We start from the raw sequence: 12,723 nt of genomic DNA, 5'->3' as shown, positions 1-12,723 counted from the left end.
TAATATTAAAATAGCTCTTTTTTATAATAACATTTTTTACATTTTTTGTCGGTCCGTCTGTCTGTTTGTTCCGGCTTATCTCTGGAACGGCTGGAACGATTTTGACGGAACTTTTACTGACCGATAACTGATATAGTAGTAACTCAGGCTACAATAATATTTTTTTTTTGGTCAACGTGTACGTGACGAATTTGAGTTCGCGTGGGCTCAAAGTAAAAAATACAATTGCTGTATATTTTTGCTACGCTTATTCTAAGAGCTAGCGCGCACTGGTAACTTTTGTCACGGTGACTTTAAAGTTTTTGTCATTGTCACGTCACGTTTCCAAAGTGGAGTGCGCTCATTAATAGAGACAGTGACAAAACATTTTCGAAATCGAAGTGTCATTTGCCACTATGGATTTCGAAGAGACGGTCGTTCTCTGTGAACTCGTGAGACTCGGCAGAAAAAGAAAGCGAAGAGAATGACAATGAAAAGACGCTGACAGTTTCGTCACGGTCGGCGGACACAAATGTCAACCAATTGTCACGTCGTAACGTGTGCGCAACACCATACATGTTCATGGACTCGAAAAGAGTGACGAAACAGTCATCGTAACAAGAATCACCAGTGCGCGCTAGTTCTAATAAAAATCTACATGACATGAATTGTCTTGTCTATCATATTGACATGCTCTTCAAATAATTTTATAAATGAGTGACTATCTTGCGCAATTTTTTGAAGATGAGTAAATATTGTTTGAAATTCTTCGACATCAGATTTGGGTTCGGTGATAGATTTACAGGTTTATTGTTTATTACTAAAGGTATTCAATAAGACAACAATAAGTCAAATAGTTTAAATCTGCTAACCAATTATTTGTCTAGCTCACTATATATTTAATATTTACTTAACGATGGAATTCAATTTCTATTAGGTTGGCAGAAATTCTAGATCATAATATTCCTAATAATATGAAGCGTCTTTGTTATATCCTTATACGTAGTTGGTCCCAAAGTTCTGTCACTGGCACATTATTTTCCAATTTCGAAGACGATTTAAAAAAAGTTTAATTGCATTCCATTTTTGAATGTTTGTCAATTATTAAAAAACAAAAACTTATCATTTGTCGCGATTTTTCACGATGGAATGGACCGTGAAAGAAAACCGAATAGCAGTTTTAGCGTTGCACCGCTGTGGGCACTCGCCGAATACCATTTTCAAGTTGCTCAAAAATTTAAAAATATCGCTTAGGTTTGTGTATCGTACTATAAATAGGTACAATGAAGTTTCAAGTGTTGAGGATAAGAAAAGAACTGGCCGGCCACGCTCCGCAAGAACACCAGCAGTGATCAAAGCAATCAAGGCACGCATACGAAGGAATCCTGTCCGAAAACAGAAGCTGATGGCATTGCAGATGGGGGCCAGTAGAAAAACTATCAAAAAGGTGTTAAACGAAGACCTTAATTTGCGAGCTTACAAAAAAAAGAGTGGACACCTACTTAATGCTCGTCTAAAAGCAATAAGACTCAAAAGATCCCGGGTGTTGTTGAAACGGTACGCGAAAAATCGACATCGTGATATACTCTTTACGGACGAAAAAATTTTCGAAGAAAAGTTCCATAAACAGAATGATAGAGTGTATGCTGGGAGCTCTGAAGAAGCAGCAAAAAGAGTTCCGCGGGTGCAACATGGGCATCATCCATCTTCAGTGATGGTCTGGTTAGGAGTCCCCTACTACGGACCAACTGAGGTTCATTTTTGTGAAAAAGGGGTCAAAACCAGTGCAAAAGTGTACCAAGAGACGGTTTTGGATCACCATGTCAAAGACCTGCCCAACACGTTATTTTCAGGACATCACTTTGTGTTCCAGCAAGATTCTGCACCTGCACATATAGCCAAGACCACTCAAGCCTGGTTCGAGCGTCAAAACATCGACTTCATAAGACATGAAGATTGGCCTTCCTCCAGTCCGGACCTTAATCCTCTGGACTATAAAATTTGGCAAGTCTTAGAGAGGAAGGTGTGTGCTAAGCCCCATAAAAATTTGGACAGTCTAAAGTCAGCTATAATAAAAGCAGTCGCTGAAATAGACATGAATATGGTGCGTGCTGCGATAGACGACTGGCCGCGGCGACTAAAGGCCTGTATTAAAAATAAGGGCGGTCATTTTGAATAATTTTAAGTTAATATAATTCCTTATTAAATGTTCTTTCATATAATATATAATTTATAAAAAACGGATTGGTACTTTTCTTTTTATCACTATTTTCATATATGACAGAACTTTGGGACCGACTACGTATAATGAGTCGAGATGGCCCAGTGGTTGGAACGCGTGCATCTTAACGGATGATTACGGGTTCAAACCCAGGCAAGTAATTTGTCTTTATAATTCATCTCGTGCTCAGCGGTGAGGGAAAACATCGTGAGGAAACCTGATGTGAAATTTCATAGAAATTCTGCCACATGTATATTCCACCAACCCGCATTGGAACAGCATTGTGGTGGAATATGTTCCAAACCTTCTCCTCAAAGGGAGAGGAGGCCTTTAGCCCAGCAGTAGGAATTTACAGGCTGTTGTTGTTGTTGTTGTTGTTGTTGTTGTTGTTGTATCCTTACGTGTCCATAGAGTTGCTGATCAGGTGATAATATTTTTGGACAAATTGCATGAAGATTTTGAATTTGGAATTAGCCGAATGTCAAAATGGAGGACTTTAAAAAAACGTTACTCTAAAATTGAATTCGAATAAGATCTCAAAATGTAAATCTTTTTGCACCTTCATATCAAGAATATATTTCAAATGAAATTCAATCAATGGTCAGTATGCAACACAATATAGAAAATCCTTTCGAACAAATGTCATAAAAACAGTTCGTAAAAGTATAAACTCCGTAGTTGTTTGGACACATCTGCGACTGATACATCGATTCGCAAACTACGCGACAATTGCGCATATTGGGCATTTGTAGAGAAGTCTTTGTCTCGTGAATAGCAAACAAGTATTAGTGAAGTTGCCTTTTATAGCACATTTCCACTAATAGACACTTTGAATGAAATTATGGTACATTATACGATACATTTGTACATACATATATATAACGCTCAATACTGCGTTACGTACTTAGTGTTGTTATAATATGTATTTGCGATGTTTGACTTTTAGTTTTATTGAAATTAAATTTGAAAAAGTAACTTAAATGAGCTAATCTGATGCTCATGTTTTATCCGTTTGGTTATAAACTCAGCCTAGCTATCATTGAGATGATAATTATTAGACGGATAAGAATTAGCTGGTAGTTATGTTGACTTAATGGTAGTGCTCTGTGCAAACCCGTAGCTACCACTCACTTACCGGATGTTCTACCGCCAAACAATAGTACATCTTAACGTATACCAACCTTAAGATCGACGATGTTATAGCGCATTGGTGATGTAAGGAATTATTAGTACTTCTTTCAGGGTCACTATTCATATAGCTATAATATTTAAAAAAAAACCTTTTTCATAACATCGCGTCGTTTGATATTAAAAAAAATCAATTTACTCGACAATAAAGTCGATAGCAATTGAATATCGTACAGATTACGTCGACATTTTTCTATTGTTTTTGATTAAAATGCTTATCTCTAGTTCCAATTAATTTGTATTACACATCCTTTTACATCTAAAGAGGGATGAAAATGTATTGTTTTATTTGTTCTAGCAACAAAACGAGTCACAATGTGAAGAGATAAATCAGGCTATCTGTTCGACGTGGCTTGACTCGTAGAATTAGATCTTTATTTATAGCAGGAATACTGACGAGCAATTAGGCTTCTGAATGAGCCAAACGGGATCGGGACAATGACATCAGTATTAGGCATTCTTTACGCGTTAACAATCAGGAGGATTAAGACAATGTTTTCAAAAAAGTAGCTAATGTATCGAGGTTTCAATCAAAAGATAACAAACATAGAATAAACAAGTTATCGCTCGCTGTTTCGCTCGCGTTTTATGGGGTTGTTATATGTTATTTTACTTGGTGGTAGGACTTTTTGCAAGCCCGTCTGGGTAGATTCCACACACTCATCTGATATTCTACCGTCAAACAACAGTCCTACAGGCACAAGGGACATAATATCTTAGTTCCCAAGGTCAGTGGCGCATTGAGGATTTAAAGAATAGTTAATATTTCTTACAGCGTCATTGTCATGGTCACCACTTACCATCAGGTGGCCCATATGCTCGTCCGCCAACCTATACCATAAAAAAATATTAGAAAAAAAGTAACCTATGTCCTTCCCTGGAGTTCAAATTTGCTTTATACCAAATTTGAGCAAATTCGACAGACAGAGTTAATACCACATTTATAATATTAAGTATTGATAACGGAAACAAAATGTTTTTAATAAACATTTTTTTCTTGATCTATCAATATCAGAGCCAGAATCAGCAGTTACATAATTTATGTTAATAACCATTTAAAACATGTTTTTCAGTTGGTTGGTTCTAGTAAGCTTCAAAGGTCAACACATACCAGTATTTCGGGATAATATATTTGTTTTTATAAATCAGTAACAACAAGAGTTGAATATCAATGACGTATTTGGTTCGAATTTATTATTTTCCAATACAAAATCAAGGGTCTTCTGGATTTAATTTATTGTTCCGTCGAGATCAAGGTCTTCTAAATTTGACAAAGGAAGAAAAGAGGTTTGTTTTAAATATACTAAAGTTGTATTTTAAAAATCAAGAGTTCGTTAATTAATTTTGTTTATTTGGGTTTATTTATACAATAAATTTTATATTTAACTAACTGTTGCTCACGGCTTTGCTCGGGTGAAAATTGCTAATATTACCCGAAATTTTAAACCCTATTTCAGTCCTTTAGAGATACAATTTCCTAAATTCCTTCCTTAGTGGGTGTCTACTCAATAAAATGATCCTACTCACCAAATTTCTATACCCTAGCTTTATTAGTTTTCGTAGGCGATGATGAATCGTCAGTCAATACAGGATATATTTTAATTCAGCCACTTTTCAGGCTGGCATATTTATACTTAGTGGTATTTAATTGTTATTAGGGATTATTGCAGCACGTCTGGGTAGTGTACCACGGACCACCCACTCCTTATATATCTCCACCAAGCTGCATTGTATTGTCGTAATCTGGTTTGAATGGTGAGTGAGCCAGTGTAACTACTATCACGTGGCTCATTTCGTCCGCCTATCTGTATCAAGAAATAAAAATAAATATGTACCTATTTTACAAGATATTTTATGCTTTGAATTTTTTAACAGGTGGTTTTCTTAATTTGTTTTCTCTTTGATATTAACATAACTGTAGGCCTCATTTAATTAGTTTGTAATGGTATTTATCCTTATTAAAATAATTTACTTTGTTCTAAGCATATTGTGTAAATAATGTTTTTATTTCGGATTTGGGTATTGTGGTTTCGAAGATATTATACACTCGCGGCTCGACACTCGATCGTAGTAAACGCGCGCATTGTTATTAATTTGTTTACGTACGTCTTATCGCGGTACCCGCTAGGTTTTTACCTGCGGGCGCCTTGCGCACATCTGTTGACCGTCGATTACAATAATAATGGACGAACAATATGAATACGAGAATGAATATGAAAACAACAATATACGTCAATCTAATTATTTGAGCGAAAATGAGATGGTAGCGGATATAATAGAAGTAGTACCAAAACAATTAGAGGCATCACATGAAGTAAGTAAAGATGACGAGGAACAGAAAGCCAGCAAAAGGGACAGAGAAGAAGATGAAGAAGACGAATGGAAATTGGTTCAAAAAAAAAACGAAAAGAAGTATAAATCTAGAACCGATAAAGAATTCTTTGAAATTTATATATCATCCCGAGAAAAGTTACCGAAACAGTTCTCTTTAGCTAAAATTTTCTGTAATGAAGGAATAATAAATATCGAGAAAATTAAATACATTAACCCATTTAAGATAAGAGTCGACGTTGTTAATGAAGTTATGATACATAAGATTGAACAATGTAAAAAGTTTATAGATCTAGGATGGAGAATTCAGAGAGCCATGGAGGTTAATCTTTCTTATGGAGTGATTAAGAATGTAGATATAGAATTGTCAGAAGAAGAGATTATGAAAAGTATTATTTGTCCAAATGCAGGAGAACTGATTTCTGTAAATAGACTTTTACGTCGAAATCGAGAAGGGGATGACTGGAAACCTAGTGAATCCATACGTCTATGCTTTAAAGGATCCTATCGTCCGTCATATGTATGTGTCGATGGGCTAAGAATCCAAGTCGAACCTTATGTATTTCCGGTAACACAATGCTCTCGGTGTTGGAAGCTTGGACACACTTCGAAACGATGTTCAAACGCAAAAATTGTATGTCCAAAATGTGGTGATAACCACCCTAATTGTGATACTACAATATTTAAGTGTAGTAATTGTGGAGGCCAACATATGTCTTTGCTGCGCTCTTGTCCGGCATATCGAAAAGAGAAGAGGTTAAGGGAGTTAATGGCGGAATTTAACTGCACGTATAGAAAAGCTCTGACCTTATACGTACCAACCGAGTCTCATAAATTGGAAAATAATAAATCCAATGTTAATTCACATAATAAACCCACAAGTAATATGTTTGACATTCTACCACAAGAATCTACCCCAATAGTATTCAGAGAAGTCCCAACATTTGCTGATATTGTAAAAGAAACCTCTACTACGCCTAAAAATAAAAAAAATAAAAAAACATTGTCTCATTCTTTAGGAAAACACAATGGGTTCGAAGAAGATCTTTCTATTGAGTTGGATGAAAATTTAAATAGTAATACAGATAAAAAAGATGAAAAGAAAAGAGAAATTAAATTTAGTGAACTTTTAAGTAGATTAAAAGAGATTTTATTTTTAAAAGATGAGTCATTTCAAGAAAAAGTGCAAAGTGTCATTAAGTGTTGTATAGAATGGGTGATGTTAGTGATAGTCGAAAATATGTCAGATTGGCCAATGCTGAAGTCACTTATTGAATATTTGAAATAATAATGGCTGAAAGTTGTAAGTTAATTAAGCTCAATATTATACAATGGAATTCACAAAGCCTTCGTCCAAAGTCTTTGACATTAGAACAATTGTTAATTCAAGAAAAGATTCACATTGCTGCACTTAGTGAAACGTGGTTAGAACCGGATAGCCATCTTAAAATAAAAGGTTATAATATGTTCCGTAGGGATAGGGATGATTCTTATGGAGGAGTAGCAATATTGGTTCATAATTCCATTACATCTACTTTGAAGAATAATTATAGTAGCACGAATGCTGGCATAGAAATGATTGTAGTGAAAGTTTTTAATTGCGAACATGTTAAGTATATAGCATCCATTTATTGCTCCCCATCCGTACGAACTTCCAAATCAGATTGGGAGAACTTATTTAACCTTTTAGATAGTAATACTCTTATTTTGGGAGACTTTAATGGGCACCATGGTAATTGGTCAAACAAAACAGATTTGCGCGGTTCTCAGATTCATGATGCACTTATAGATAGTTGTTTCGTAACTTTAAATGACAATAATAGCCCTACGCGTATCAAACTTGTAAATAATAATATACAACAGTCTTCCCCCGATTTGTCTATAGTTTCATCCGACATTGCAATGAAACTTAAATGGAGAACTATAAATGAAAGTTTAGGTAGTGATCATCTTATAATTAAGATAACGACACAATGGGAAAAAGGGTTTGAGGATAATATACCTCTTCGACGTAATTATAAAAATGCTGACTGGTCATCCTACACAGAATTTTTGGAAAAATTATTTCGTGAATTTTCTTTTGTTACTGACGACCCGCAAAAATTATATAATAACTTTCTAAATGCTATTAATACGGCGGGTGATCGTTTTATTCCATTTATTAAGATTAACCGTAATCCGACCTGTAATTTTACACCTAAACCATTTTGGAATGTATCGTTATCAAAACTTGTAGCAGAGAGACGGCTTGCTCTTTCCTTTTTTCGGCGTAACCCAATCCCACGGAACTTTAAGATTTTACAGGAAAAAATTAGTAATACTCAAAAAATTATGCGTCAGTGTCAATATAAATTAAGAAACGATTATTATACTTCAATTGATAGCAGGGTAACTCAAAGTGAGATGTGGTATAAAGTGAGTTGGTTAAAAGGGCCTAAAAGACCAAGATCTTTTGTGGGTAAATCAGCTGCCACTGAGCTTTTGCATAGTTTAACTCCTGATTTTGTATCTCCAAAGGAACCTTATTTTAAAGTTATTAAAAATAATTTAGACATACAAATTTCTAGACAAGAGTTAGAACATTGCTTGCTTCACAAAGATACATCTCCCGGAAGTGATAATATTTCTTATTCGATGTTGGCTCATTTACCTGTCAATGGAAAATCCATTTTGCTAAAATTTTTTAATTATTTTTATTCAATTAGCTTTGTACCTTCACAGTGGCAAGATGTTACCATCGTTGCAATCCCAAAGCCGGGAAGAAATCCGGAGTCTTTTGGCTCTTTACGTCCCATATCCCTCATCTCATGTATATGTAAAGTATTCCATAGTATTTTAATTAGACGACTGGAGTGGTACATCGAAAGGAATAAACTACTGTCTTCGGATACCGTTGGCTTTAGAAGATGTCGTTCTACTTTAGATAACCTCAGTAAGTTAGTGTCACGTATTCAGATCGGCCTATCAAAAAATCAGACATGCATTGCTGCATTTATTGATATTAACAATGCCTACAATAATGTCGATGTGATTAGTTTAATTCATATTATGCAGCAACTTGGCATTAATACTAAAATTTGTAAATATGTATGGAATTTTTTAAAAGAGAGACATTTAAAAATTATAGTAGGTACTTCTACTTATTGTAGAAATACTTGTTGCGGTTTGGCACAGGGAGATCCCCTTTCACCTCTCCTTTTCAATGTCGCTACCAGTAACATCTGCAAAATTATAAATAATGTATTTATCTCGCAATATGCAGACGATTTCGTTCTATATATTATGTGTGATAATGTACACGAAGGAAGACTACAATTACAAATAGCAATTAATAGATTTACTGAATTACTGACATTTATTGGTTTAGAAATTTCCACAGAAAAAAGCAAATTATGTGTTTTTAAAAGAGGTTATCGCAGACAATCGGTATGTGTATCTATCAATGGAATTCAGATGCAAACTGTTGATTATGTGAAGTATTTAGGACTATGGCTAGATAGATCACTACGATGGTCTAAACATATTAAAGAACTTAAAAATAACTGTCTTAGATTAATAAATTTGTTTAAAATATTAGCAGGCTCGGACTGGGGCATTCATCCGGTTCATTTAAGAAGAATTTACATCGCTATGATAAGAAGCAAATTAGATTATGCTTCCTTTTTGTATGGAAATAGTTGCAAAACTCACCTAGATATGCTAGATAAGATCCAAAATCAATGTATGCGTATAATCGGAGGATTTATAAAAACTACTGCTATACACATAATGGAAAATGAACTCTCACTAGAACCATTACAATTTCGTAGGCTGTATTTAGCTGGAAAGTTTTGGCTAAAAAGCAAATCTTTTAACGACAATGGAATTGTTGAAATAATGGAAAAATTAGGTACTTTATGTCAGGATAGTAATTATTGGAGACATAGGAATAGGCCCCTACTTGCTTTCACTCATAATAAATTAAGAAATATGTCCTTTCACTCCAATAAACAATTGGAAATGTATACTTTACAGACATGGGTCAGCAATGTGGATCTTTCAGGTGTAGTGGAACCAGAAATACAAGGAATTAATAAGAATAAAAAGAAGTATGAATTAACGCAACTTAAGCAAATTTGTGAAAGTTTCTTAGATTTGATTTATTACGATTTCCATAAGCTTTACACGGACGGATCTAAAATTAAAAATCTTGGTAGTGGGGTTGCGATCTATGACTCTCAGAAAAATACAAACATTCAGTTAAGTGTTAATGCTAATATTTCAATTATGTATACAGAATTGATTGCTATTGCGGAAGCTATCTCTTATATTAATTCATTGGAGGATGGGAAATATGTTATTTTAACAGATTCTAAAAGTGCTATTTACCACCTGGCTCGATGTACCTCGAATTTTCGAGGAACACCGATAGCCTACAGCATATTAGATTCGATCTCGAAACTATCTAGTAATAATAAAACTATTAAAATACAGTGGATACCTTCTCACATAGGCATCCCAGGAAACGAAAAAGCTGATGTTCTTGCAAGAGATGCTATTACTAATGGAGTTCCATTTCAGTGTTTACCCTTATTCACTGATCATCTATACGTTGTTCGAAATATGTGCTCACAACTGTGGAAGGAGTATTTTGACGAGAGATCTTTGACTAAGGGTATATGGTATAGAACGATTCAACCCCACCTCATGCGAATTCCTTGGTTTTCTGATTCCACTTTATCCAGACTGTATATTGTTCTTGCTTTGAGACTTCGATCCGGACATATTCCATTAAACAGTTTTGCATTCCTAATGGCAAAAAATAACACACCTAATTGCACGGAGTGCCATAAAGTAGAAGACGCTTATCATGTCATGGTGGAGTGTGTCCGGAACGAAGTTGAAAGGTCTCTTATGAAATTTGAAAATGGAATAAACTTACATGAGGTTGGAAAATGTAACAGTATTTTGGCTTTTCCTCAATCGGAGGAGGCACAAATGTTGTATAGACTTGTTTTATTAGCTATTAAGCGAAGATAACTTTGCATGATGAAATAAGACTATGTATGTTCCAATGAGGGTGGCATGATCATACTTGATCAAACCCTCTATAATAAAGGAAGATTTAAAAAAAAAAAAAAAAAAGATATTATACTAAAAAGGCGTGGGTTTTCGGTAATACGTATCTCCTTGGGTGGGTGTAAAAAACGAATTATTAACGTATACAAATAATTTTAGGGAGGTTGATTTTAGTCTCGCAAAGTTCAGGATATTATGCCAGCTCTTATTATGTTTTACTGCTAATATTATAAGTGTGAAAGTTTATATGGCTGGGTGTAATTTTTAATTGCCTATTCCCTGTCTAACCATATAGCCTTACTACCCATACCCTCGAATGAAGCCGCATTAATATCCTTATTAGTTGAGTAAATATATAAAATTTTGAGCTTAGATGGCCCAGTGGTTAGAACGCGTGCATCTTAACCGATAATTGCGGGTTCAAACCCAGGCAAGTACCTCTCGTGCTCGGCAATAGGAATCTGCATGTATCTAATTTCATCGAAATTCTGTCACATGTGCATTCCACCAACCCGCATTGGAACAACGTGGTGGAATATGTTCCAAACCCTCTCCTTAATGGGAGAGGAGGCTTTATCGCAGCAGTGGAAAATTTACAGGCTGTTACTTTATTTTTACTTTATAAAATTTAATTTAGAGGAGAGAAGAGGGGCCTCTGGAAGGGGACATTAAAATACTGTTACTTAACTTTCTTTTTAATAAAATGTAGTTTTAGTTGTTAGTGAATGGAATTTAAAATAAACATACCTATTTATTTATGTATGAAATCAGCTTAAAAAATAAAAAAAATAAAAATGTATTAAAATTACATCGTAAATTTATTTTGTTTTGTGACCTTAAATTATATTGTTTGATTGGTAAAATATACCCAAGGGAAGGAGTAATGGCGGAAATGAAACACCATGCCATAGATAAAGAGAAGGGTTCGAAGCCTAATCCACTGCGTCACTCCTGTGGGACTTAACTTTGCCTTTTAATAAATTTAAGTAATATGGACTCACAGAAGTTAAGGCAGCTAGAAGGCGGCATTGATTTTTTGTCTTCGAATTTAATTAAGAAATTTTATTAGTAATTCCTAAAATAAAAATAGCCCAGCTATCTGCCATTGAAAGTCCCGTCAAAGTTAGTTCAGCCGTTCCATAGATTAGGTGGAACAAACAGACCACAAAAATTATCAGAAAAAATAAATTTTTGGTATGTGTACCGGGAATACATACATATGCACTTCGTAAAAGCGGTTAATTAATGTTATAAACATAGTACATAAGTATATAAATATACGATGAATTTAAAATAATGATGTACTAATATATATGATGAATAGTTAAACTTGATTTTCAAAAAAAAATGTTTTGGTTCTCGATTTTCATTTGCAGATATGAATGTGATCGAAAATTTATCTTCTATATCTCAAGGGGATATATTTGCTTGAAATTAATGTAAGCTATTTTTTTCTGTTTTTCAAAAATTTAACAGTCTTTATTTGATTTGTAGTTACGACCTTTACTAAAACATTGTCGTTTTTTAAATCTCACGATATAATTATTAATTTTGAACGCTAGGTCGTGTGGTTCCATGGTGTAATGGTTAGCACTCTGGACTCTGAATCCAGCGATCCGAGTTCAAATCTCGGTGGAACCTACATTTTGTAAAAATTAAATGGCAACATTTTTTTAACTTTTAATTATTTCTAAAACTATGGTTAACAGATTTTATTTAAATAAGAAGCAATATAAATATTGCTACATCTACAGTGCATGCGTGGGTAAATGTAAATTTTATATTAATTTCTAAACCGCCGGTGTGTGTGTCGTAAATGCTCTTATAAAGTCACCACAATTTGACACGACCAGTGAGATTCTGGGTGTAGTTGGAGGGATCAATTGCGAGGCTCCAGTACTACTAAGAAATTTTCGACTGAATCTCACTTTTTCATCAGCCCGATT

At 34.5% G+C, this 12,723-nt stretch overlaps 1 non-coding gene across 1 annotated transcript; it reads left to right on the top strand.

The window, feature by feature from the left end:
* Positions 1-12,346: 12,346 nt before the first annotated feature.
* Trnaq-cug lies at positions 12,347-12,418 on the top strand. Its single transcript has one exon. It is a non-coding gene; the product is annotated as a tRNA-Gln (tRNA).
* Positions 12,419-12,723: the final 305 nt, after the last annotated feature.

This window comes from Vanessa cardui, chromosome 13, assembly GCF_905220365.1.
Source record: "Vanessa cardui chromosome 13, ilVanCard2.1, whole genome shotgun sequence".
NCBI classification, from domain to species: Eukaryota; Metazoa; Arthropoda; class Insecta; order Lepidoptera; family Nymphalidae; genus Vanessa; species Vanessa cardui.
Note: the sequence above shows the minus strand (reverse complement) of the source record. Positions and strands in the feature narration are given on the sequence as shown.